The sequence below is a fragment of the Alosa sapidissima genome, chromosome 13, assembly GCF_018492685.1.
Source record: "Alosa sapidissima isolate fAloSap1 chromosome 13, fAloSap1.pri, whole genome shotgun sequence".
NCBI lineage: Eukaryota > Metazoa > Chordata > Actinopteri > Clupeiformes > Clupeidae > Alosa > Alosa sapidissima.
The window spans coordinates 6,829,979-6,843,113 of record NC_055969.1 but is presented as its reverse complement, the minus strand read 5'-3'; the positions used below and the strand labels follow the sequence as shown (position 1 = coordinate 6,843,113).

The window sequence follows — 13,135 nt, the reverse complement described above, 5'->3', positions numbered from 1 at the left end:
ATATATGATGTTATCTCCCGTTTCTCTGGATATAAATTATGAATTTCCATGCTGTTTCTAAATATATTGGCAGTATATCAGCGCTTTGTTAGAAAATCAGTTTTTAATTTAAATTTGCACAGTCTGGACAGTGGATCCTCTGTATTTCCATCAACTAATTAAAGTCTGTTGAAAATTCAACAAAGAGACTTTCACTGTGTCTCCAAACACACACACACACACACACACACACACAAACAAATAGACAAAACACACACACAGACACACACAAATAGACACAAGTACAGACACACACAAATAGACACAAGTACAGACACATAAATATCCCCCTCCCCATTTATTTATCTTTATCTTACCTTGCTTCCTCCCCTCACTCCCAGGGAAGGGCAAATCCAGTGAGCATATGTTCCTCCATTTTTAATTACTCAGTTGAACGTTAAATTAGTGCTGTTTGCACCCGCTCGTTTGTCAAGCAGAGCATTCTGTCAGTGGGTGCTGTGTGTGTGTGTGTGTGTGTGTGTGTGTGTGTGTGTGATCCAATACCTCCTAACCTAACGGGTGTGTGAAACACTGCAGCCTCTCAACAAAGAAACAAACATTCATAAAATTGTAGATAAGACTAAACACTTACAGTAACATTGCTGATATGAATACTCACCAACTTCACTAACTTGAAGCAATCAACTTCTGCCCTAAACCTATTCATATCAATGGACTTGTTGGGTAAAATTGGCTTTCAGTAACTTTGAAAATCGTACCCGGGTCCAATAACAGCATACACAAACATAACACAGATGGCTGTCTTGTTTACAGGACCACAGGAATATTACGGCTATGGCATTTTGCTTTGCGCTAGACTTTCGAGATAAGTGGTGTGTAGGTATCTGTTTGTGTGTGTGTGTGTGTGTGTGTGTGTGTGTGTGTGTGTGTGTGTGTGTGTGTGTGTGTGTGTGTGGGAGATAAGATGCCAACATGAGCAAATTCTCTTTGTAAATCCAGCCCTGCTGCTCATCCCTGGCCGCAGAATCACCAGCCACACACAAACAGAGAGAGATAGATAGAGAGAGAGAGAGAGAGAGAGAGAGAGAGAGAGAGAGAGAGAGAGAGAGAGAGAGACACACACACACACAGAGGGCACTGGGCAAATAGTGCTGAAACTGCAGAGGCCTGTGTAAAGAAGCAAGGACTCTTGGAATGAAAGCAGAATGTAAATGACAGGGATGATAAACAGAATAAAGAGATGAGGCTGATGAAAGAGTAATGAGAGAGGTCTAAAGCACAAGTCTCTGAGGACCCACGTCTCCCACTCCTGGGCGCGGCCAGAGGTATGGAGTGTGGCCTGATAGAACCTGAATACTGTACTCCTACACACACAGACAAACACACATATAAACATGTGTGTGTGTGTGTGTGTGTGTGTGTGTGTGTGTGTGTGTGTGTGTGTGTGTGTGTGTGTGTATAGTTACTGAATATGCCCTGTCTCATATGCACTCTTGGACACACCCAATTACCTAGTTAATCTTATGGATATGCTGAATTATTTATGTTCCTCCTTCCCTCACAATCCAATTCATACATATGCCCCTATATTAGCGCAGAATGATTGATGATGATTTCTACTGTATGTTTCACATGTTTATAATGTATATGATAATGCAAATTTTTAGCCTTTTCTGATGAGATACGTACAGATATACAGTTTTTCAGTTTTTGATTGCTAAGCACAATTTGGAAAAACGGGGCCGTTTCCCTATTTTGTCGTTATATGGCACACACATGAGTCATATGATCTGATTCTGTTACTCTTCTGTTAATCACTTACACCTCACTGTGTTCAATATTAAACACATTTGACATTTCTGCTTTTCTTAGGATATAGTGTAGGTTTTTTAGAATATGACTAGATGGTAATTTAGAGTCGAAGAATATACTGACCAAACACAACACACAAGATCAGGCCTGTACATTGAGGATTGTTTTTTGCTCCACATTTCAATTCAATACATTTACCCATATCCATATTTTGCATTTTGCACTGGGAACAGCCTTCGGACTTCTAACTGGAGGGTTACCGGTTCGAACCCCGACTAGTAGGCAGGGCTGAAGTGTCCTTGAGCAAGGCACTTAACCCCTCACTGGTCCCCGAGCGCCACTGTTGATGCAGGCAGTTCACTGTGCCGGGATTAGTGTGTGCTTCACTTCACTGTGTGTTTCACTAATTCACGGATTTGGGATAAATGCAAATTTCCCTCACAGAATCAAAAGAGTATACTTATACAGAACATATTCTAATTTCAATATATTAGTGGAAGTGCAATGAAAACATTTGAGGGGGGGGGGGGGGGGGGGGGGGGGCCCTTTCACAGACCTTGTATCATCCTGGTCGATTGGTTCAACATTGTCAACCGCTGTTGCTTGAATCTCATTTTGTGTGTACACTCTTAAAACGAATGTGTTGAAAACAACACAACTTGCATTGATAGGGACAACACAGTTTGTGTTGTTTACTTTTTTATTTCTTACACAATACGTGTTGAAAATAACACAAATTACGTTGAAAACAACACAACTTTTTTTAACACATCTCTGTGTCCAGATACACCCCCCCCCCCCTACTTCTTCCTACCCATCCTCTGTTATGGTGTTATGGATCCCCTCTCATCTTCATCCTCACTCTTTCTCTTCCACTCAATGTTGGTTGCTTTCCATTTCTGTTGAAGACAGGCAAACTCACCCGTTGACTTTTACAGTGCTGATGTCTAATGGGTGAGTTTACAGTTAAGTGCTTATGTGTCTTTACTGTGCACCTAATAGCTATACTTGATCAGTTGGTTAGTGAGAGAGGTATTTTGAAAGGCAGTGTCTTGAAATGGCAGAGAAGTGACATTATATTAGATTTCTATGTGTAAAGTAGAGAAGTGTGTTTACTGTTTTGCTGTGTGTAGTGTTTCTAGTGTGATGTTGAGAATGTGCTTATGATTGTGCAGATTAACTTCTTTAAATTTTTTTGTTTTACAAATCTAAAATACAATTACTTTGCTTACTAGATGTACCACAGAGCGGTACAAAATATGACGGCCGCCCAGTCCAGCACATTTTTTCCACAAAAATAAATCACGCTGAAAGCCATATATGATTCTAACTGTCTCACTAAATTGCATTATGCACACTCAATTCTCACTGGTATCTGCTAGACAACAAGTACCAAAACATGATTAGTTCATAGATTTCACATGTAAAATTCATTTTATACAACCCCACCCCCATCTTGCCTGTTCATAATTCTGAGAAATTCTTGAATTGTGTGCATGTCTGTGTGTACATGTTTATGTTTATGTGTGTGGTTGTGTGTGTGTGTGCCTGTGTGTGTGCATGTGCATGCATGCGCACATATGTCTACTGTGTGAGTATGTGTCATACATATGATTACTGTGAATGTATGTGTGTGCGTGTGTATCTGTTTATGCACATGTGTGCATATGGAATGGGTTAACATGACCCCTGGAGGCAAACATACGCAAAAAATTGGTCATCCTAGGCCCTACAGTTTTCAAGATATTCACAGAAAACTCTGTTGGTGTACGGTCACTAAATGTACACATAAATTATTTTATTGTAAGGCCCCCCATGAACGAAAGTTCACGAAACTTGGCATGCATTCGGAGGATGTCATAATGATCCTACACTTTCAATTTCGTGCAATTTTGACCATGTCAGCCAGAGATATTGTGATGAAAAATGTTTTGCTTTTTAATTTTTAACTAGGTGGCGCTATACATGAAAAAAGTGGTAATGGGATGGGTTGACATGGCCCCTTAAGACCAACATACAAAAAAAAGGTGGTCCTCCTAGGCCCTACGGTTCTCTGTATCCGGCCACCTACAGGCCAGTTGGTCTATAGTAACATAAATTAATTTATTGTGTGGCCCCCCATGAACGGAATTTCATGAAACTTGGCGTGCATTCAGAGGGTGTCATAATGATCCTACACTTCCAATTTCGTGCAGTTTTGACTTTGTTAGGTCACAGATACCTGCGATTACAACATCTAATTTTTACTTTTTGTGTTTAACTAGGTGGTGCTATACATGAAATGAGTGGTTATGGAATGGGTTGACATGGCCCCTTGAGATCAACATACAAAAAAAAGTGGTCCTCCTAAACCCTACGGTTCTCGAGATATTCACAGAAAACTGTGTCTGCCCTACCCTCCTTTCGGGGGGTCCAGTCCAGTGGGGGGGGGCTACAGATCAAAACGAAAAACGATGGTTCCATGCTATCCATGTGGGGTTACATGCCCACCAAGTTTCGTGTACCCTGGTCTTTCAGTGTCCCGGGAATCCTTGACGGAAATTTGGCCATGTGAAAAAAAAAAAAAAAAAAAATCTGACTAAACCTATATGACCTCTTCGCTGTACGGCGGTCATAATAATACAAGCAGAACACTACAAGAGCATCCAAGACATGGGTGGAATAGAAAACTGAACCAATGACCCCATGCTGACAAAATAATAATCTAGTCTAAGTTCAGAAGTTGTGTTCTACCAAGAATGAAATGGAGATGACAAAGTGGTTCTGCTGAATAACAGAAAAAAGAGCACTGTGCATATTTTTGATGACTATTGTTATATCTGAGTCTTCTTAAAAACTAAACTCTTGACCCTATCTGGGGGAGTGATTTCTACTGCTTTGCCTTTTGTTGTTGCACTCAAAGTAGCAAAGTATCAATTGAATGTCAGATGAGAAGACAGTCGGCTCATTTAAGAAAACAGTGTTGAGGGGCTGACTATTTTAGGGTAGAAATGACAAACATTAATGAGCTACTTGAAAATAGGAATATGAGGATGGGTTATTATTAATATAGTGGGTTATTGATGTAGTTGAGGTAGCTGAAGTGAATAGAGAAAAACAGTTATGTACTCCTGTAGGAAACGACATGACCTATACCTACCCAGCACTATCAGTAGAGCATCACATAATGTCTGAAAAGTGGATTAGGGAACGTAATTTAGAGAGAAGAATATATGTATAAAGGGTGACTGAGGTGAAGAGAATTCATAGCAGGATCAAAGTTTTGCAGTCTGATGAAAAAAAAAAAAACCTGTCCAAGAGAGACCTGACTCACCTGCACCCATCTTCACAAAACAGAAGCTGTAGGATGAACGCTGTGAATGCAGATGGTATTTGTGAAGAGGCCACTGGGTTTTCAGCTTGGTTTCTCTGCACAGCTTCATGTCAATGGCAACTATCCAAAAGAACAAACTCAGTGGATTCACGTGTAGATCCAATTTATATATTTCTAGGGTGATATTTAATTAAACATTGTAAATTAACTCTGTTTCTAACATCTTCAGTACAACAGCAGGACAGTGCAATCTATCTGACTCACCATAAAATGATTTTTAGTGGTCAAAGGATGACCAGACAGCATATTGGATTTGCATGTTCTATATACGGTTAGAACTCCAGTGTTTTTTGTTAGACAAAGTTGTTCCAACAACTTCTTGCTCTACTGCTGTGGCTGTGGCATTTAACTGTTATGTAAATCAAACTGTGAACAGCGGTACCTTTAGTCTGCTGGCAAAGTTAATAAGAATCCCTCTCCTTGCAATTTTATATAGCAACAACCAAAACAGGAAAAGATTGATCGTTATACTTTATGTAGCTTAACCCTAGTACAGATGTTGTTTCTGCTATCTCTTTTTGACAGGGGCACAATGGATATGTAAGCTGTCGAATAAATCTATGTCACCATGCAGAATGTACAATACATACACTCTAAAATACCTTTGGCCTCTCATATTTCAAAAATCTTTACGGGAGCTGCCTAACCAGAGAAATACTCTGAACAGTCACAGCCATCCATCATTGCAAGCACACACTTTAGTATGCATGACATCGCATTTTAAAACATCTTCTGTTGGTCAGTTGTACGAAACGTTGGTCCGAGACTTCTGGCTGAATTTTGCCATAACTCACGAAAGCCTTAGTCTCTAGTGAAGCATTTGGGATAAACAACATGGCAAACCAATTAGAAGACTTAGAAGGCTCCATACATTATATGGAGAATGAAGAGGGGCATGAAAGCAGAGCTGAACTTATTTGAACTTTATCTGTACACGTTCTTTGCTACTCACTTCAGCTTCATGCAATGTTATAGTCAGACACACACACAGACTTGACATAAAGAGGCTATGGAGACTTCAAGATGCTTCAAGATTAAGCCTCAAGTGTAGTTTGTGTTGCAAGCTAGTTTTTGTGTCAAAAAAAAAGAAATATGAAATCCTTCCTGTATCATTTTACAATTACTCCTAAGACTATCAGAACTATCTCTGTGGGTGAGGCTGAAGTAAAATCTCATGTTATTGTATGAACCTGTGAAAGCCCACTCTGCTTCATGGTTTGTCCTCACTGCAGATGATCTAGCTGCCCTCTAACTACGTGTGCCCTGTAGAAAGGCCAAGCCTGTTTTGCTGAGTAAGAACGTACGTGTATTTGCCATATATATATTATGACAGATGGTGGGCAGTATATGTAGATGACTCAAGTGGAGGAGGTAGTGGTGGACTGCAGCACAACGCTGCAGTGAATTGCTTCAGCAGCAATTAGCTGGCCTCTGTCTCCTTGACTCTGGTGTGGAGCACTCTGCGCTGTCACAGCAGGCCATTACAGAGTGAACCAGTGCGCTTTTATACAGAGATACTGCACGCACAAGGCCACGAGAGTCCATAAAGCCATTATGCAGAATGTGTGCATGCGTGTGTGTGTGTGTGTGTGAGAGAGAGAGAGCAAGAGAGAGAGAGCGGAGAGCAAATAAGCCTCCTTTAATGAGATTGCCCGAATATGAATAGTCAGATCATACACCGATTGTGACCACTCCCCACCGACACGATACTGTGAGACAAAGTTACAAAAACAAACTCTATCTCAGTATTTTTTCTATCATGTTATATTCGGCTAATCGGTCCCTGTTCCTGCCAGCTGTATTTCAACTTTATGTGGGTTTTCTGCTTCTCCTCCCTGTGTCCTTCTGGTAGGCTACTGCATCCCGGGGGTATAGTTGTAATCATGCCCTGGCTTGTTGAAATCATTGAATCACTGCATTGATATACAATTTAACTACGCCACAGAGGATACAATATAGAAGACAAAGAAGTGTTTGTGGTTTTTGTGTGTGTGTGTGCGTGTGTGTCTGAGGACGGGGTTGATCGAGAAAACAAGTAAAGGAAATACAAGGGGAATAGAAGAGAGAGAGAGAGAGATAGATACACATTTATCGGGCTGTTACTGTTGCCATTGAGGGACATTCTATGTAGACAATTCTACAAGAGTAAAAAACAGAGTCCCTCCTGGAGAGAAAAGGAGGCAGGGGAGGTGAGCTGAAAATAGCTCCAAACCAAAGGTTTGAGGTAGTGAGCTGGACAGAAATGACATGGGAGGCCGATGCAAATCATGGCTTATTTGCCTTCAATTTAATTTTTACTGAGAACTATATACCATTTAGTATGATATATGCTATCACAGAGAGGGGGGTCATCCCTATGTTCCCCGGGTCCTATGTTCCCCGCTCGGGGTTAGGGTTAGGGTTATGGTTAGGGTTTTTAAAAAGGGTCCTATGTTCCCCGGTCCCATACAAAGCGGGGAACATATGCTCCCACAGAGAGCATGTTTTGCAAAATCGCTGATGGGGGTCCTGAAGTACATCATTCATAAAGGTAATCACACAGCTAGTTTGTGGGCTGATGAGGGTTACCCTCCACCACAACTCCATCAAAACATAGTTTGCATGCTAAGTTCATGGGACATCAGGACAACACAGCTTAGGTATTTTGACTTTACGTCAAATGGTTGTTTTTTCCTACTTAGTTGCTATTTCTAGGTCATCATGGATATTTTAAACTAAAAGAAAAAAAAACTCCACACCTTTAATGGAGTTTAATGGGAAGCCTTATCTGTTACAGAGGAATGAGATCAATTTCCTAAAGAGAGAGAATGAATGGCATCCTGTGGGAATCATGATTCTTATCAGGATGGTTTTAAGTTGCTCCTGAAACTAGTGGCAATTGGTGCAACTCCAGAGGCAGAGTGGTTTGGATGGGGATGTGAGGCACTAAGGAGTGGTACAAAATGTAATTAACCATCACCGGATAGGGTTTTATGGCTAAATCAATGCTCAACACAGTCTGGCTTGCATGTGTAAATGGGAAAAAAGTGAGAGGGGGTAGCTTAGCAATGTGAGCACTATGCAGTGCAAATGCCCTGTGTCATGCTGGAAAATTCAAATCAATCAAGTTTTCCCACATTTCTACCATAAACTAGACCTCTGATCACCATGCTGAAAAGTAACATAATATATGTCACATATTTAAACTGCACAAGAGTTGAGAGAGTTAGGAAAAATGGCACTGAAGCTAAGGCAAGGAAGTCAGGACTGGAAACTGAAGAAAAGGACAGGCGAGAGGTTGGAGGGGTGCAAGACCTGTGGCGTGCACTTACAGAGTAAGTGCACAGAGTAAATCTGAACCTGCAGAATAATAAACGTACAGATGTAGTGAGGGGGAAACAATTCCCTCGTAAAGGCAAATGATGCTATGAAACAGTCAGACACTGAAGGACATTACCACTAGACCTAACATTAGAAAGATCCTAAATGATACTGGACATTAGAAGGATCCAAAATTATAGTCATTTTACCTCCAAAACAGGTATTCCTGACCATTTTGCAGAAGTTATGAATAAATCCTGATATGCAAAAACATAAATGGTCAGTATTAAGAAGCACATCAACACATTTCAGCTGAAATGTACCCATTTTAAGTTGCATTGAAAAGTGCTATTATAAATGCAATGTATTGTTGTTGTTGTCTATGAATGGATTTAACTGAATAGAATGTGTCATAATGGCTGAATGATGTCACACTAACTCCCGGAACACTATCAAAGGGTAGTACCATGGGAACGGTGAACATTCCAAAATAGCACATTCACATTTTTCACAAAGATAAAGCCACATTAGCAGCAATAAAAAAACTTGTTTGGAGAAACAATCAGCCATGAATGACACCAAATAACACCTGTTTGATAAGAGCAATTTATCATACAATGGCTTGTAACTGCTTTTAACCGCTACAAATATTTCATATAACCTTTGTTTGGAACCAGATGAGTCTCACTGAGATTTACATCTCTATTCCGAGGGAGCCCTAGAAATATGAGACGGATATTACAGTATCAAACTACTTTAGGAAGGTTGTATTTGAGTCTAGGATGTTGTGTGAATCTGTTTGAAATATGTATTCTAAATAAGCTTCACTTCAATGGTTAGGACAAAGATTTGTTAGAGATCTGTCGGTTAGGCCAATCTTAAAAAAATCTTTACTTTGTTGGGTGTAAGATGGGAACAAGACATGCGTCGCGCTTGGCACCACCATTTGTGGGTGTAAGAAAGGGCCCGTCATGTAAACATTTTTACTAAGCTATTTTTTAATGTGGATTACTTGCTAATGTTATATGGACTTGACGAGGGAGCTCAGCTTGAGAGTTACAAATGGGCTACACTAGAAGCATTCCGTGGAGCGTAGAAATTGTTTTAGAAGACTTTTTTAGAGAATTTTTTTGAATCTATCTAGTTTTTTTATTGGGTAAAGACTAGTTAGACTATATAAAAAGATGAATGACAAACAAGACAAATCATCCCCTTGGAATTATAAGGTTCTATCTACGTTCTGAGTAGTTTTGAGATATTGTGCTTCAAAGTTTTAGAATTCCATAGATTTATACTGATAAGTGGAACAAACCTCTTTAGATATAATGTCCAAAAATGCATACAACTACAAGAAACACTTCACCTCAACTTCTTAAATTGTCACAGAATAAGAATATATGGTAACACTTTACTTGACACCATCGACATAAGAGTGACATGACACTGTCATAAACGTTATAAACATGTCATAAAAGTTTATGACCTCTGTCATTAAAGCAACACCAAAGAGTTTTTTGTACCTTAAAATAATGTTTCCAAAATTGTTTTTGTTGTTGTTTCCGTGGTTCATCAACTCGTAACAGGGTGAACGGCACTTCTGCATTCGCTTCGTGGCCCTCTATCGGCTATAACCGCACTATGTAAGTTTGCCAGATCGGGTAGCGGGTTTGTAGTTCAATGGAATGAGACATAAGAAACTACAAATTTGATTTGCATGATGTCACAATACATCGTACTTTCATAAAATCGTGCAACATATTCTACCTTGTCTATAGACATCGTTATTTGCAAAGTCGTTGCTGGATAAACAAATAGCGTGCGTGCAACAGAGGAAAAGTTCTTTGGTGTTGCTTTAAGTGTCATTTGGTTTTTGTTATGACAAGTTGACATTGCTTGGGTTGTCTTGATTATGACAACTTGATCTTAATCAAAGTTACATTACCAGATGTTGTCTTGGTCATGACAACTTAAATTAAATTTGTTTGGAGTGTCCTTAATAAGACAACTTGGCATTAAACAGGATGACATTACCAGAGGATGTCTTTGTCATGACAGCTTGACATAAACAGAAAATCCACCTCTTTTTGTATTCATGACATGTTGACAACAATTATTATAACTAGATGTACCGCAGAGCGGTACAAAATATGACCGCCGCCCAGTCCAGCAAATTATTTCCACAAAAATAAATCACGCTGAAAGGCCTATATGATTCTAACTGTCTCACTAAATTGCATTATCCACACTCAATTCTCACTGGTATCTGCTAGACAACAAGTACCAAAACATGATTAGTTCATAGATTTCACATGTAAAATTAATTTTATACAACCCCAGCCCCATCTTGCCTGTTCATAATTCTGAGAAATTCTTGAATTGTGTGCATGTGTGCGTGTACACGTTTATGTTTATGTGTGTGGGTGTGTGTGTGTGTGTGTGTGTGCGTGCTTGTGTGTTTGCCTGCGTATGTGTGTTTGTGCATGTGCATGCATGTGTACATATGTCTACTGCGTGAGTATGTGTCATACGTATGATTACTGTGAATGTATGTGTGTGCGTGTGTACCGTATCTGTTTATGCACATGTGTGCACATGGAATGGGTTAACATGACCCCTGGAGGCAAACATACGCAAAAAATTGGTCATCCTAGGCCCTACGGTTCTCAAGATATTCACAGAAAACTGTGTCTGCCCTACCCTCCTTTCGGGGGGTCCAGTACAGCGGGGGGGGGGGGGGGGGCGATGGTTCCATGCTATCCATGTGGGGTTACATGCCCACCAAGTTTCGTGTACCCCGGTCTTTCAGTGTCCCGGGAATCCTTGACGGAAATTTGGACATGCGAAAAAGAAAAAAAAAAAAAATCTGACTAAACCTATATGCGCGGCGGTCATAATAAGATGTGCAAGGTTAGAGACCAATTCTAGCACTTGGTCAGATAGATGTGTGACAGGATATTTCACAAAACTGATTGTCATGACACCATTATGACAGTGTAACAAATACATTTTTTTGACCTAAAGTAAAGTGGTACCATTTTGATGTGTCTTTTATATATCATGAAGGCTAAGACTGCCCTTGCACACCAAATTACACATTAGCATGGAATTTAAAAATCTTCCAGTAATTCCGGTAATTTTCCCATTTAAAACTTGACTCTTCTCAAGTTAGAAAGTGTAATAAGAAAGTGTAAAAATGAAATGTGGCGATATTCTAGGCTGATTTGACATGATGGAACTATACTCTCATTCCGGCATAATAATCAAGGAATGTTGCTAACGTACCATCGGTGCAGCAGCACAATGATATCATGCAGCACCTGAAAATAGTCGCTATAGGCCTTCCAGCAACAAGTTTGAGATGCAGCAGATTATTACGGCGAAATGAGAGTATAGTTCCATGTCAAATCAGCCTAATCGCCAGTTTTCATTTTCCGTTAGTCTTTAGTTACACTTTCTAACTTGAGATGAGTTTTAAATTACCGGAAATCTTAATCACTTTTTAGCATGATTCTAGCAGGCGAGATGCTAATGGTCTAATCCGATTCAATGATCTTTGCTAGGCTGTAGCTAAAAGTGGTATCGCCAGACTCAGAGAACAGCTGGATGAACTGGAGAAAGGTAAAAATCAATTGTTTAACTCAAGGGGAGGTGGAAAATGAGTGTAATTCCCCAAATGGTGGAATATCCCTTTAATGACCAATCAAAATGGTACCACTTTACTTTAGGTCAAAGAATGTATTTGCTACACTGTCAAAATGGTGTCATGACAGTGAGTTTTGTGAAATATCCTGTCACACATCTATCTGACCAAGTGCTAGAATTGGTCTGGTTTAACCGGAGGGAAAACGACTTTCTGAAGAGTGAGGTGCACCAGAGCATCCAGCAGGTACTCCATCTGTCCAGGTGGAATGCCGTGGAGCACGGCTGGAGCGTGTTGAACGAGAGGGGAGTGAATGAGCTTGGGCGGCAACTGAGGGAGGTTGAGAGGGAGCTCGCCAACAGCTCGTGTTGGAGGGCATCGAGACCTGGATGAGAGAAAGGGATAACATACTCCTGCAGAGGACGAAGGTGGCCATCCACCGGGTAGGGGACAGGATGGACCAGATTGAGGGCCTGCTTGCATCAGAGAGCCTGCTCAAGATGGAACTGGAGGGGGCGCTGTAGCACAACAGGCTACAGCGCTCATACCACATACGGGTCCAAGTGCCCACGGGGACACAGGTTCGATTCTGACCTGCGGTCATATCCTGGTCCCACCCCATCTCTCTCTCCCACTTACTTCCCTTCTCACTCTTCACTGTCCTATACAAATAAAGGCAAAAAGCCCAAAAAATATACTTTTAAAAAAAGATGGAGCTGGAGACTCATCTGGAAGCCAAGGTGGCCAGCATGGAGAAGCAGTACTCCAGCAAGTTCCTGGAGACCGTGGACCAAATCGAAAAAGCGTTTCAGGAGACAGCCAACCGCTGTCTCCTTGGAGGAGCCAGAGCTCAGCCCCTCAGCGACCTAAGTGACTCCAGCCTAGGTGGGCCCTTGGTGGCCAGACGCAGCATCTCCAGAGCCGGGGCGAGAGGTGACGAGAAAGCGAGGTGGAACGGAAGAAGGAGACGAGGTCAAGAGGAGCATCTCCCGAGCTCCACTGAGAGCCAG

At 40.9% G+C, this 13,135-nt stretch overlaps 1 long non-coding RNA gene across 1 annotated transcript; it reads right to left on the bottom strand.

Moving 5' to 3' along the window:
• Positions 1 to 2,611: 2,611 nt before the first annotated feature.
• Positions 2,612 to 8,830, bottom strand: LOC121680624. Its single transcript, XR_006021759.1, has 3 exons — positions 8,695 to 8,830; positions 5,126 to 5,245; positions 2,612 to 2,711 (listed from the first exon to the last, which is right to left on the bottom strand). It is a non-coding gene; the product is annotated as an uncharacterized LOC121680624 (long non-coding RNA).
• Between the last annotated feature and the right edge of the window lie 4,305 nt (positions 8,831 to 13,135).